The sequence below is a fragment of the Amblyomma mixtum genome, chromosome 7 (assembly GCF_055824585.1).
Source record: "Amblyomma mixtum isolate Tamu chromosome 7, ASM5582458v1, whole genome shotgun sequence".
Taxonomy (NCBI): domain Eukaryota; kingdom Metazoa; phylum Arthropoda; class Arachnida; order Ixodida; family Ixodidae; genus Amblyomma; species Amblyomma mixtum.
Genome location: NC_143018.1, coordinates 118,253,766 through 118,267,173, shown reverse-complemented (window position 1 = coordinate 118,267,173; position 13,408 = coordinate 118,253,766). Strand labels below are relative to the sequence as shown.

The 13,408-nt window shown below is 53.5% G+C and overlaps 1 protein-coding gene across 1 annotated transcript in view; it reads right to left on the bottom strand.

Annotated features, from left to right (window-relative positions):
* LOC149337314 (multidrug resistance protein mrp-7-like) overlaps positions 1-12,691 on the bottom strand; it is a 170,448-nt gene extending 157,757 nt beyond the window's left edge. The window contains exon 1 of the mRNA XM_089553414.1: positions 12,597-12,691. The gene's annotated coding sequence lies outside the window, so the exon portion shown is untranslated. The remainder of the gene's footprint in view (positions 1-12,596) is intronic.
* Positions 12,692-13,408: the final 717 nt, after the last annotated feature.

Below are 13,408 nucleotides of genomic sequence, written 5' to 3'. Positions count from 1 at the left end.
GTCGCCCACATCCAAGAAAGGGAACCAGTATACCTTGACCGTGGTGGACTTCGCTACAAGATATCCAGATGCCATCGCCTTGCACTCCATTGAAGCGAAACAGGTGGCCGAAGGACTGCTAGAGAGATTTTCTAGAGTTGGGATACCTCGCGAAATTGTCACCGATCGTGGCTCCTACTTCATGTCTGCTGTCATGAAGGAATTTAGATGCCTCCTCTCAGTAAAACAGCTGCCGACCACGCCCTACCACCCAACTGCGAATGGGTTGGTTGAACGTTTCAGTGGCACGCTGAAACGCATGATAAGCCGCATGTGCCAAGAGCGACCTAAAGTTGGGACCGGTATTTTTGACCCTTGCTGTTTCCTTACCGGGAGCTACCGCAGAACAGCACCGGCTTCGCGCCCTTTGAACTGTTATACGGATGACACGTGCGAGGGCCGATGAGTGTGCTGAGAGATTTGTGGACTAACAACCATTTGGATGAAGAAACCAAGTCCACCGATCAATACATAATGGAGCTTCGAGAACGCTTAGAGAACACCTGTGTTGTCGCCACAGAGGTGTTGAAGAGGGCCTAACAGCTGCAGAAAGCCTGTTATGACAAGCGCGCTAGGAAGCGACAGCTTTCCAAGAGTGACAAAGTTCTGGTACTGTTGCCCACTGACTCTAACAAACTGATCATGGCGTGGAAAGGATCATTTGACGTATTGGAGAGGCGCAGTGACGTAGACTATGTTATTGATCTGGGTCACAGAGTCACACTCTTCCACATTAACAAGTTGAAAAAATATGAGGAACGAATTCCTTCAGTGCCGAATATAGGAGGAGCTCCCAGTGCTACTGAGGAGGATGGGCAAGGCGTCAGAGGCGTACGACTTCCACGTACAGTACAAAAGAGGTTTTACAAACGTAGGAGCGGATTATATGAGCCGTGTGGATTATTGTGGGGATTAGAGCTGTCCTGACTTAGTTGTTGCCTCTATCCTCCAGCCAATGCGCGTACCCGGGCCTATTTACGGGCACTGTTTTTTTGTATTACTTTGTGTGCTGTTGTTACATGTTGTCTACTGTTATTGTGTGCAAGTTTTCCGCGCTAACTTCGTATCTTCTCTGTGTGACTATTTCCTTTTGTGTGACCATACTTGTGTACTGCTTGTGCTGTATTGTGGTGTTGTGCACAATTGTAGACGTTGTGCGCGTACAACTTTCTGGAACACGGGGGAAGTGTGGTGGTGGCGCTGCTGCAGTGGCCGGTGCGACGAAGATGACGACGGTGTGGAGTGCGCGTGGTGTGTAGGGGGACGTGGCAGTGTTCGAACGCCGCGGTTGTGGCTGGGTCGGCTGCGGAAGACCCGTGTGTGCGTGTGTGCTGTGCCGCAGTAATGTGACGGCTTCGGGCCGCCATCTCGCCAGTGCCAGCCTTGGCGAGCTGCAGCGACGCGGCGACTTCGGTTCGCCGCCTCGCTTGGGCGACCACCGACCAGTGTCGCCGGGCAGACCAGCGCTCCGGACTTTTGACTCTGCCGTGTCCTCGGACTCACTTCGAACCGTGAGTGGCACGGGACATTTGTGGGCGCGCAGGCATTGGGTCACTGACTGGAACGCCGTCGTATTCCGTACGAGCCCCGCCTGCCTGTGTGCACACTCCTGGCGGTTTGGGTGTTGATGCGCAACGACATATAAAGGTGTCATAGCTAACGGGCCCATTGGTGTCTTCTTTGACGGGCGCGGCAAGCCACCACATGTAGGTTACGCGCCTCTCTGTAATTAAGGAGCCTAACAGCAATTGCTAACATGTTAATTATTCAAATCTTAGTTAACCATCCTGCTAGTTAACACATCTCAGCTGTATTCTAATATGACACTACATCATTTACATTGCTATGCCGGAAAAAGCGCTCTTGTAACTCAGAACTCCTAGTTTTAAAAATTGCGGAAAGTGTTACATGAAACAACCTGTATAACACATGTTTACCCTTGATTTTTCAGCTTCAATCCTATCGTTCTACAGGATCTGGCTAGTCTTGCCACCCTGAAATTAGTATGAACAATGGCTAACTTATGACGGCATGTTTTCTGCAGATTGCGGGTCGCGAGTTATATAAAGCTCTCAAGGTCGAGAAATAGAATGAGGGCCTTGGTGACGATGGACAAAGAGGAGATGCGGTGCGGGCAGTAACATCTCTCAAACTGGATGACTGGGTGCGGGAGGGCAGTGCTTGAAGGGGTAGTAAAGAGAAGGGCGCCTAATCTGTCAGGAAGGAGGCAACAACGGCAAGAGAAGGACGTACGCGTTTCCTCGCAGGGTGCCAAGGAGCAGGGGAATGTGGAAACGTGGAAGGGGGGTTGCACTGCAAGCTTGGGAAGTCGTCGAAAAATAATGCAGTGCGCACTGCGGCAGCTACGGCCAGCCCAATGAAAACGTTCGCTGAAAAACGCGTGGTCTTGGCATTCCCGTGACTGGAACCTCTGTACACGCTGCGCACTGCAGCGCGTGACTCGGCCATGGTGGCTAAAAGCTAACTTAGTTCTGTAAGATATTCATGAATTATAAAACGTTACATGGGCATGAAAAAAGGGGTTTTGGTACCTGTGAACATTAGTGGCCACACGTTTTCGCAACGTGAGCTGCGACAACAGGGAGAACAAATAGACACGCCAGAAATAAAGACAGCAAATGAATAAGAATGTCTACGATTGAGTGAAGATAATCACATTAAAGATTAAATATAGCAGCGTGCAACGCCAAAAAGAACACCAGCGCAGAGATGAAAAACCTGCGGCGGTCCCTCAGTGGTTCGAGCGCGCGCGCGAGAGCCAACTAACTTCTTCCTCTTCTAGTGCATGCACTACTTCTGTCTCTTCGAATGCATGTATCACTGCCCCCTCTTCTGCAGCATCGACGCAATGCGCCTAAGAGAGAAAAGTCAGTGAAAGGGTATAACGCAGTTGCAGCGAACCGCAGTTCAGTCAGGTAGCCGGTCGTGGTAAGGCTTCATGCGAACAACGTGTACGACTTCAGTTCGGTGCGACCGGCGCGATGAACAAGCTGTCGGGGCGGTTGCAACCGCATAAGTCACATCACTGATGCGGCGCACTACTTCGTAAAGGCCGAAGTATCGGCGCAGCAGCTTTTCAGAGAGCCCGCGACGACGAACAGGTATCCAAATCCACACAAGGTCGCCGGACACATAACTGACGAAACGGCGCCCAAAGTTGTACCTAGCGGCGTCAGTCTCCTGTTGACGGTGGATGCGCAGGCAGGCCAGTTGACGCGCTTCCTCAGCACGCTGAACGAAGGTATCTACGTCGAGATCAGCGTCAGAATCGCAGTAAGGGTCGACGGGCAACATAGCATCCAACAGAGTGGTCACCTGGCGACCGAAGAAAAGCTGAAAGGTGGTCAGTCGGATTGTTTCCTGCAGGGCGGTGTTGTACGCAAACGTTACGTACGGCAGAACGGTGTCCCAAGTCCGACGCTCGACGTCAACGTACATTTATAGCTTGTCGGCTAGTGTGCGGTTGAGTCGCTCTACCAACCCGTTTGTCTGCGGGTGATACGCCGTAGCACGTTGATGGCTCGTGTGCGTGAGAGTCATCACGGACTGGGTTAAGCGCGCCGTGAAAGCAGTTCCGCGGTCAGTAACAACAACGGCGCGTGCTCCATGACGCAAGACAATGTTGTGGACGAAGAACTGCGCCACTCCAGCAGCAGTGCCTTTGGTAAGAGACGTGGTCTCAGCGTACCGTGTGAGGTAGTCAGTCGCTACGACTATCCAACGCTTTCCAGACGAAGACTTCGGAAATGGACCAAGGAGGTCCATGCCCACTTGTCGGAAAGGGGACTTCGGTGGATCGACGGGGTGAAGAAATCCGGCTGGTTTCAGTGGAGGAGTCTTCCGACGTTGGCATTCACGGCACGTTTTTACGTAGGCCCGCACCGATGGGAGTAACCTGGGCCAATAATACTTTTTGTCGAATCCGCGCGAGTGTACGGCTGACTCCAAGGTGGCCGGCGGATGGTGCATCATGACAGGCACTCAAGATCTCAGACCGCAGCTGTGATGGTACGACAAGTAGAAACACTTCTTCGCTGTTGGCAAAGTTGCGCTTCTAGAGAACACCAGACCGTAAAGTGAAGGTGTGAAGCCCTCGAAGAAAAACACGCGGAATGGGAGCTTCACTGCCTTCGAGGTAATCGATCAGCGGCGCCAACTCCGAGTCCGCCCTCTGAAGCTGCGCCATTTTGGTGGTACTAACAGAGCCCAGGAGAGAAAAATCATCGGTGGTTTCTTCGGTATTGATTCGGATAGGCGCGCGCGACAGACAATCCGCATCCTGATGCTTACGGCCAGACTTGTAAACTACTGTTAAGTCGTATTCTTGCAAGCGTAAGCTCCATCTAGCCAAGCGTCCTGAGGGGTCTTTGAGGCTCGCCAGCCAGCATAAAGAGTGGGGGTCGCTTACCACACGGAAGGGTCGTCCTTAGATGTACGGTCGGAATTTGCAGATGGCCCATATCACTGCAAGACATTCTTTCTCCGTCGTAGAATAATTGGTCTCGGAGCGCGTAAGTGTTCGACTAGCATAACTGATGACCCGTTCTGCACCGTCTTGCCACTGTATCAGCACTGCACCAAGGCCAACATTGCTGGCGTCAGTGTGGATGTCCGTTGCAGCATGCTCGTCGAAATGGCCGAGTATCGGAGTGCTTTGCAGACGGCTGCGAAGCTCGGTAAATGCAGCCTCTTCGTTGGTCCCCCACAGGAAGGGCGCGTCGTCACGGGTCAGTGCGTTCAGCGGTTCCGCGATTTTCGAGAAATCTTGAATAAAGCGCCTATAATAGGAGCACAGGCCCAAAAACCGGCGAACGGCCTTCTTGTCAGTTGGGCGTGGAAAACCTGAGACGGCAGCGGTCTTGTCAGGGTTCGGGCGAACACCTTGTACGCTGACAACGTGACCAAGAAAGCGAAGTTCCTCAAGGCCAAAATGGCATTTCTCGGCTTTGATGGTGAGTTGCGTGGATTTGAGCGCTTGTAGCAGAATGCGCAACCGCTGCAAGTGTTGGTCAAAGGTGGTCGAAAATATAACGACATCGTCCAGGTACACCAAGCAGGACTGCCATTTCAAGCCGGAGAGAACAGTCTCCATCATGCGTTGGAACGTGGCCGGTGCTGAGCACAGACCAAATGGAAGCGCTTTAAACTCATAGAGGCCGTCAGACGTCACGAAAGCCGTCTTCTCCCGGTCTCGTTCGTCCACTTCGATTTGCCAGTACCCGCTTTTAAGATCTAATGACGAGAAGTATCGGGCATTCCTCAATTGGTCGAGTGCGTCATCTATCCTGGGCAGCGGGTAAACGTCCTTTTTGGTCACGTTGTTAAGTTTCCTGTAGTCCACGCAGAAACGCAGAGTATTGTCCTTTTTTTTTGACAAGAACCACAGGCGATGCCCACGGACTGGCGGACGGCTGAATGACATCGACTGCAAGCATCTCGGCAAGCTGATTCTGAATGGCTTCTCTCTCCACCGGAGAAACACGATATGGGCGCTGGCAGACGGGCCGCGTAGTCTCGTCAGTGATGATACGATACTTGGAGAGTGGAGTTCGGCCGACCTTCGAGCTCGTAGGGAAACAGTCCGCAAAGTCTGCCAAGAGGTCCGACAGAAGATCCCTCTGAACCGACGGCCGGGCAGGATTTATTCTGACGGACTGAAGAACGTGATGTGGGCCAGCATGCTCCGGAGTGGGTCCTCCCACGGCGCACAAACCTGGAACCTCAGCAACGTCGTGGAGGAAGGCAATAGCCATGCCTTTGGCCAGGTGCTGATGTTCGTTGGCAAAGTTAGTCAGTAGGACGTGGGTGCGGTCGTCACGTAGTTGGACGAGACCTCTTGCAACGGCAAGTCTCCGCTTAAGCAGCAGTGGGCTATGGCTGTCCGCTAGGCTCTCGTAGTCGTGAAAGAGGTCATTCCGCACGAGCACCAGAACACTGCACCGCGGCGGCACCGTAACGTCGTTCTCGACAATGCGCAGGGCGTTGCTGCAGGGATCGCCGGAGTCAAAGCGCGCCACAGCCTGTTTGGTCGAGAACGTGACACATGCCTCCTGAAAGTCAATCATAGCGCCGTTCAACTGCAGGAAGTCGATCCCCAGAATCACATCTCTTAAACACTCGGGGAGTACGATAAATTCACCAACGTACGTGAAACCACTAATCCCAACTCTAGCCGTACACTTGCCCACAGGGGAAATTAGGTGGCCACCAGCGGTGCGAATGGGGGTCCCCGTCCACGGTGTCAGAACTTTCCTAAGTTCTCCAGCAAAGACACGGCTCATTACAGAATAATCAGCACCGGTATCGAGCAGCGCGGTAATCTCAGTGCCATCAACTGTCACACGCAAATCGGATGCAGCGTATCTGATACTGTCGCTGCCTCTCGCTGTCCAGCTATGGTCGGCCCGAGGGTTTCGCGATGGAGGGTCTTGACACGTCCCGACGTCAGCGGCCTTGCCTACAGAGGTCGCTGGTGTCAGTTTTCCCGACGCAGACTCGGCGAGCGACGGCCAGCAGAGCTACTCTGGCGGCCAGGGCTGGATGAGCGATAACGGAGAGGCGAAGGGGAACGCGACTCGCGCCTTCCAGAGTAGGCAGGGTTCTGGCGTGCCCATAGATGCTGCGCAATCTCATGCGGACGTTCGCCGTTCTGAGGGCAGGGTGCGTCGGGATGGAAACCGCGAAGGCCCACTTGGCGGTACGGACATGCTCGGTAGAGGTGAGCGGGCTCCCCACAGTGGTAGCACAGAGGCCTGCGGTCCGGTGTACGCCACAAATCCGACTTGCGAGGGCGTGGCCCAGCTGTAGCAGATGTGGTTGCGGAATATGCGGCGATGTTACTCATGGGGGTCGCCGGGGCCATACCGTAGCCAGGCACGCTTGCGTGACATGTGCCGATGTTGCTCATGCCAGGCGTTGGGGTAACGGGACCGTAGCCTGTCGTGCGACGTACAACGGATGCGTACATGGGTCTGTCATCGAACCGGGACGACGCTTCGGGGACAGGAGGTGCCTGCGCAGCCTGTCGCACCTCGTCCCTGACGGCTTCAGTCAGTGCTGCCAGCGGCGCAGGTGCAACCTGGGGCAGACGGATCCGTTGGAGTTCCTCCCGGACAACTGTGCGAATTAGTTCGCGCAAGGTGTTTGTGTCTGCACTGCCGCCGAGACACGAGGAAAAGCCTTCGGGCACCATGCAGTTGATATCCCGGTTGTACTGGCGGGCCCATTGTTGCAGCGTCGTCTCCATCGTGGTCGCCTCGGTTAGAAATTCCGCCACCGTTCGGGGTGGGCTGTGCACGAGGCCCGCGAACAGCTCCTGCTTAACCCCACGCATGAGATGGCGTAGCTTCTTCTGCTCTGTCATGTTGGGGTCGGCGCGCTTGAAAAGACGGGCCATGTCTTCGGTGTACATGCGCACGCTTTCGTTCGTGCGCTGATTTCGGGAGTGCAGCGCAGCTTCAGCCTTCTCCTGGCGGTCAGCGTTGGGGAACGTAGCCAGGAGACTCCGGCAAAACGTCTCCCAGGTGGGAAGGGTAGCCTCGTGTGTTTCAAACCATGTCCGAGCAGACTCTTCCAGGGCAAAGTAGACGTTATTGAGCTTGCGCTCGTCGCACCAGCCGTTGTAGCGTGCGACCCGCTCGAAGGTCTCCAGCCAGTCCTCAGCGTCTTCGAACACGTCACCGTGAAAAGATGGCGGTGTTCGCGGTAGGCGGCAAAGGATCGGCGCCAGGGGCCTGCAGTCAGCGGCCATGGCAGTTGGACTCGACGGTAGAGGCTGGATCGGCGGCGGGGTCCTGGTGTCAGTGGCCATGTCAGTTGGACTCGGCGGTCGAGGCTGCGTCGTCCTTGTTGGCGGAGGAAGGGGCCCAAATTCAGGCGACTCTCCGCGCAGACGGCGGCTGGGTCGCTGGTGAACCGGTGTGAGGTCCGTAGTGACGCTGTACGGAGTGTGCAGCTCAGGAAGCGTACCCAGCACCTCCACCAATCTGTAGCGTGCAACGCCAAAAAGAACACCAGCGCAGAGACGAAAAACCTGCGGCGGTCCCTCAGTGGTTCGAGCGCGCGCGCGAGAGCGAACTAACTTCTTCCTCTTCTAGTGCATGCACTATTTCTGTCTCTTCGAATGCATGTATCAATATGCAATAAAGAGAATATATAATTAACAAATAAACAAAACTATATTTGGTTGGTTGGTTTATGGGGTTTAACGTCCCAAAGCAACTAAGGCTATGAGAGACGCCGTAGTGGAGGGCTCCGGAAATTTCGACCACCTGGGGTTCTTTAACGTGCACTGACATCGCACAGTACACGGACCTCTAGAATTTCTCCTCCAAAGAAATTCAACCGCCGCGGCCGGGATCGAACCCGCGTCTTTCGGGTCAGCAGCCGAGCACCATAACCACTGAGCCACCGCGGCGGCCAAAAAAACTATATTTGCTGAAATGTATTAGAAATAGCCACAAGGAGCATAAGTTCGGAATTGAATACATATTTAATGACCTAACAATAGGGTCATGATTACAGATCCGAAGCTAAAGTGACAGATTGATTAAGACATTCAAAAAAAAACGTAATGCAGCAGCGTACTTTGAAACAGGACAAAGGCAATGGGTCATACCGTGAATTCTTTGTTGACGGATTAATACAGACCACGCTTCAGCCGTCAAACTTGTATGACGCTTTTGGAAGTGAAAATTGCTGGATTTTTCTATTTACATCAGTAAATGCGGTTCTTACGCTTCTGCATAAATTAAAGCAGCAGCCTCTCTGCTTCTGTCACGATATGTCTTGTTGCGAGGTACGGGCTGTGGACTCGGTGAAGGCTGGGAAGTGAGTCTTTAATAAAAGATTTTGATCCAAAAGAAAAGAGGGCCCCAGGCCCTTGGAAGGTACAGGCTGGCTTCCCGAGCAGCTGCTCTCTTCCGCTGCTGCAGGACGACTCTCCTCGTTGACTCCCGTGCGTTCACTGCTCCCTCGAACGCCGTGCCCACGAGACCAAGCAGCGCGTTCTTGGGAGGAGGCGTCCCTGAGCGCTGACGGTCGTGTTTTCGAACGCCGCGTCCACGTGTTCGCGTCGCTCGGCTTTTACGTTCGCGTTTTCAAACGCCGAACATGAGACCCGCGTCCGCGACGAGGCCGGCACTCTGCGACGCCGAGTATGGGTCGGAAGGCGACACAGCACAAACAGTTTCCGGATCTCTGGCCCACAGGCCAGCAGTGTCTTGCAACGTAACAAACTCCTCCCCCCTATGAAGTCCTTCGCCGAGGCTGCGTCCGCAGATGCAGGGTCGGGAGAAGACGCTCCGGACACCAACAGGGCAAATGCATGCGTTCACTTTGCGCGCGCGCGCGCGCGCACGCACACACACACACACGTTCGCGGAAACCCCTGGCTGACGGTGCCCAAGCGACGAACGACTGCCAGATGCCGATTTCCGAAAAAAACTCTCCCTGCCTGTTTTTGCTAATCAAGTATTCGGCTTTCGACAACACATGGCGAAACACACAACAAAAGCAACTCAGAGGTCTAAGACGATATTTTAACGCCGTCTCATATTCTCGTAGCTTAGAATCCTCTGCTCAGACAGCCAGCATTTCGGTTCTTTACTGTTATTTTTATTCTCGTTTTTCGAAAAGCCTATGCCCTGTTTCTAGCAGGACGACTCAGTCTCACCCCGACTGCACTTGTCTTGAGACAACACGGCTCTGCTATCTCTGCATATCGAGGCCTTTTTGTGGGCTTGCTGGCACCTTCCTCTTCAGACGACGACTTCCTGGCATTTTTGGGGGGTTGGTTCTGTGACCTATCCGCCCGCGTCGCACACTCAGAACCTGGTTTCTTACACGGAATGCGGTTCTTTTCTTTAAGCTTTAAAACAACCCCATCTTTGTTTACGTCAGTGACAGATAGCCGTGCCAACTCAAGAAAACAGCCCTTCATTTGTTTTTGCTCCGGCAGTGGTGCGTTCATCTCTTCTCTTTGCTGCGAGCCTCCCGCGTGCACCTCGGGACCAACAACCGACTCCTTAGGTTTCCCACTCGCTGAGGGTACACTTCTCTACAGGTTGACGAGCAACTATCTCGCTGGCGTTGCAGCTACGCACTAACTCCACGCAAATGACCGCCGGACGTTTCACTGCCTCTGGGTTATGCGACTCGTACCTCTGAGGATTGTCCTTTTGCGTTTGCGCGTCTGCTTGACTGCCTTTGAGCTCGCCTAGCTCATCTTTGCCATCCAGCCTGCAGTGGGACCGCTCTACACTGTTTTGTGCTCGCTTCTCAAGGCTACCCTTCGTTTCACTTCCGGAACTTATAGATTGAGGCGCATCTACTTCTTTTTCACGCCCGTGCCGCTTGGACGCCCGAACAAACTTCTTTCTCGTGGGGTCACGCTTATCCAACTCGGCCGTGGTCTGGCGTTCCTTTCCTTTAAGCTTTTTGAAATCGTCCCCTGCCTTTGAGCCTTTTACCCACTGCGTCAGGTTGTCGTTTAAAGTGCACGCAAATCCAGAAAACCTTCATTCTGCTTTTTTCTGGATGTCCGAAATCTCCTCCTGACTCTTCTGTTGAGATCATGTACTTCGCTAGAAGGCTTGATTTCACCAGATCATAGTTACCCGCTTTACTAGAACTCAAGCGAGCCACAACCTGTGAAGCTTCTCCCGGGAGCAACGCCATGAACTTTTCTGGCCATATGTCGTGGCTAATGGACTGTCTCTCGCACATCCTTTCGAAATTAACGAGGTAGAGAGCAATGTCATCGCCTACTTTGAACGGCTGAAGCAAGTTCGTCACCTTAACATTACCTCCCTGAGGGGTGACGGCACTTTCACCCCGTTCTAACCTTGCGCGTTCGAGCCTTGCCTTCTCGATTTCGAGCTCAATCTTTTTGTTCGCTCTCTCCACTTCCAACTCTGCCTGTTTCTTTTCTTTCTCTTTCTGCCTTTCTCGCTCGCCAGCCTTCTCCTTCTCCACTTTTGCCGAAGTTACGCATCCTTCATTCTTTACTGCTTCTCGTAGCATCTCAACTTCAAGCTGCAATATTTTCGACTCCCACTCCTGTTTCTCTAATTCCCGCTTCTGTTGCTCTGCCGCTACCCGTTGCTCTTCCATTCTTTTCCGCTCATTTTTTTTCTGCACTCGCATATCTTTTCCCAAGCATCAGTTATCGCGTCCTCTTCAAACTCCTCCTCTTCAATTTTATGGCGAATCTCTGGCTTCCGCGTGCGTTGGTTTACTTCTAAACCAAGTTCACCTGCCAACAGCAGCAATTCGTCTTTACTCAAGTTCTTTAAATCCATGGTTGGCGAGAGCCGACTACAAAATCTGCAAACTAATCACACACACTGTGGTGAATAAATGCAGTCGATTGCTCAGATAGAACCCAGTTCTAAATCCTCTGGCAATACGTAGTCGCTTCGGCACTCACCCAACCAGGAGCCCTCGTTGGCCACCGTGTCTTCCGAAGACAGGAACTGCCAAGTCCGTCGATCCCAGATCGTCGATGTTGCCTTTTTGCGGTTGTATCCACGCCTGGCCTTCACGCTGCACTGCGACGAAGGTGACTCCCTGAGCCACGTAGCGGAGATCCGTTGATCCCAGATCCTCGAAGACGCTCTCTCGTCAGCAGCTGTCCACCAGCCTTGTCGTCCTCCCGCCGCCAAAGAAGCTACACCATGCAGCAAGTCCGGCGATCCCAGATCGTCGAGGTTTCCTAAAGCGGTTGTCTTCTCTCCAGGCCTTCACGCTGCACTGCGACGAAGGTGACTCCCTGAGCCACGTAGCGGAGCTCCGTTGATCCCGGATCTTCGAAGGCGCTCTCTCGTGAGCAGCTGTCCACCAGCCCTGTCCTTATCCCGCCGCTGCCAACCAGTTTGTTGCGAGGTACGGGCTGTGGACTCGGTGAAGGCTGGGAAATTAGTCTTTAATAAAATATTTTTATCCAAAAGAAAAGAGGGCCCCGGCCCTTGGAAGGTACAGGCTGGCTCCCCGAGCAGCTTCTCTCTTCCGCTGCTGCAGGACGACTCTCCTGGTTGACTTCCGTGCGTTCACTGCTCCCTCGAACGCCGTGCCCACGAGGCCAAGCAGCGCGTTCATGGGAGGAAGCGTCCCTCAGCGCTGACGGTCGTGTTCTCGAACGCCGTGTCCACGTGTTCGCGCCCCTCGGCTTTTACGTTCGCGTTTTCAAACGCCGAACATGAGACCCGCGTCCGCGACGAGGCCGGCACTCTGCGACGCCGAGTATGGGTCGGAACGCGACACAGCACAAACAGTTTCCGGATCTCTGGCCCACAGGCCAGCAGTGTCTTGCAACGTAACGGTCTGGTGAAAGTTCTGTGTAACCAGGTGCCAGTAACCAAGATCTTAAAAAAGGAGCGCCCTGGCAAGGTCAGTGAAATGCACTGGCTGGGTGCTGCTATGAGTCGTGTGGCCTAGGCTGCGGCACATTTACGAGGTCTGTTAGAAAAGTATCCGACTTTATTTTTTTTTTACGAACACCTGGTAGATTTGAAACAAGCATGCTTGCACCAGCCTACCTTGAACCTTCGTGCGCATGCACAAATTTCTTCTCGCCTGCCGACAGCGTCAGTCACTGGCACGCAGCGTTTGAGTGAGGCAGTGCGCAGTGCTCTCGTCGGTTTTTTATTGCAAGGAAAATGGCGGAGCGACAGGAGCAGCGCTACTGCATCAAATTTTGCCAAAAACTAGGCGACAGCCAAGTGGAAACCATTCGGAATATTCAGACGGCTTTTGGCGCCGATGCTATGAGCAGCACACAGATTAAGCGGCGGTACAATTGGTTTAAAGACGGCCGCACATCGGTGCAGAGAGAGCCACGCTCCGGTCGGCCATCAACATGCCGAAATGACCAGATCATTGCCGAAGTGAACGCTGTGGTGACGCGGGACCATCGTGTGACTATCCGAGAAATTCTGGAAGAGGTGGACACCACCAATTTTTCTGCACATTCCTTTATCCCCGCAAATTTGGCCATGGAGAAAGATGCGGCAAAATTCGCGCTGAAGCTGCTCACGGTGGAGCAAAAGGAGCTTCGTGTTGAAGTCTCACAGGATATGCTGGATTCGACAAACAGTAATCCCGACTACATCAACACCATAATCGCTGGTGATGAGTCTTGGGTGTACAGGTACGACCCGGAAACCAAATCCCAGTCGTCACAATGGCAGCATTAGATATCACCAAGACCAAAGAAGGCCCGCCAAGTGCGCAGCAACGTCAGAGTGATGCTGACTGCTTTCTTTGACTCCCTCTGTGTGGCACACCACGCGTACGCCCCCCACAAAGTAAACATTGACCAAAAGAATACTACAGGGATGTCCTCCGTCGC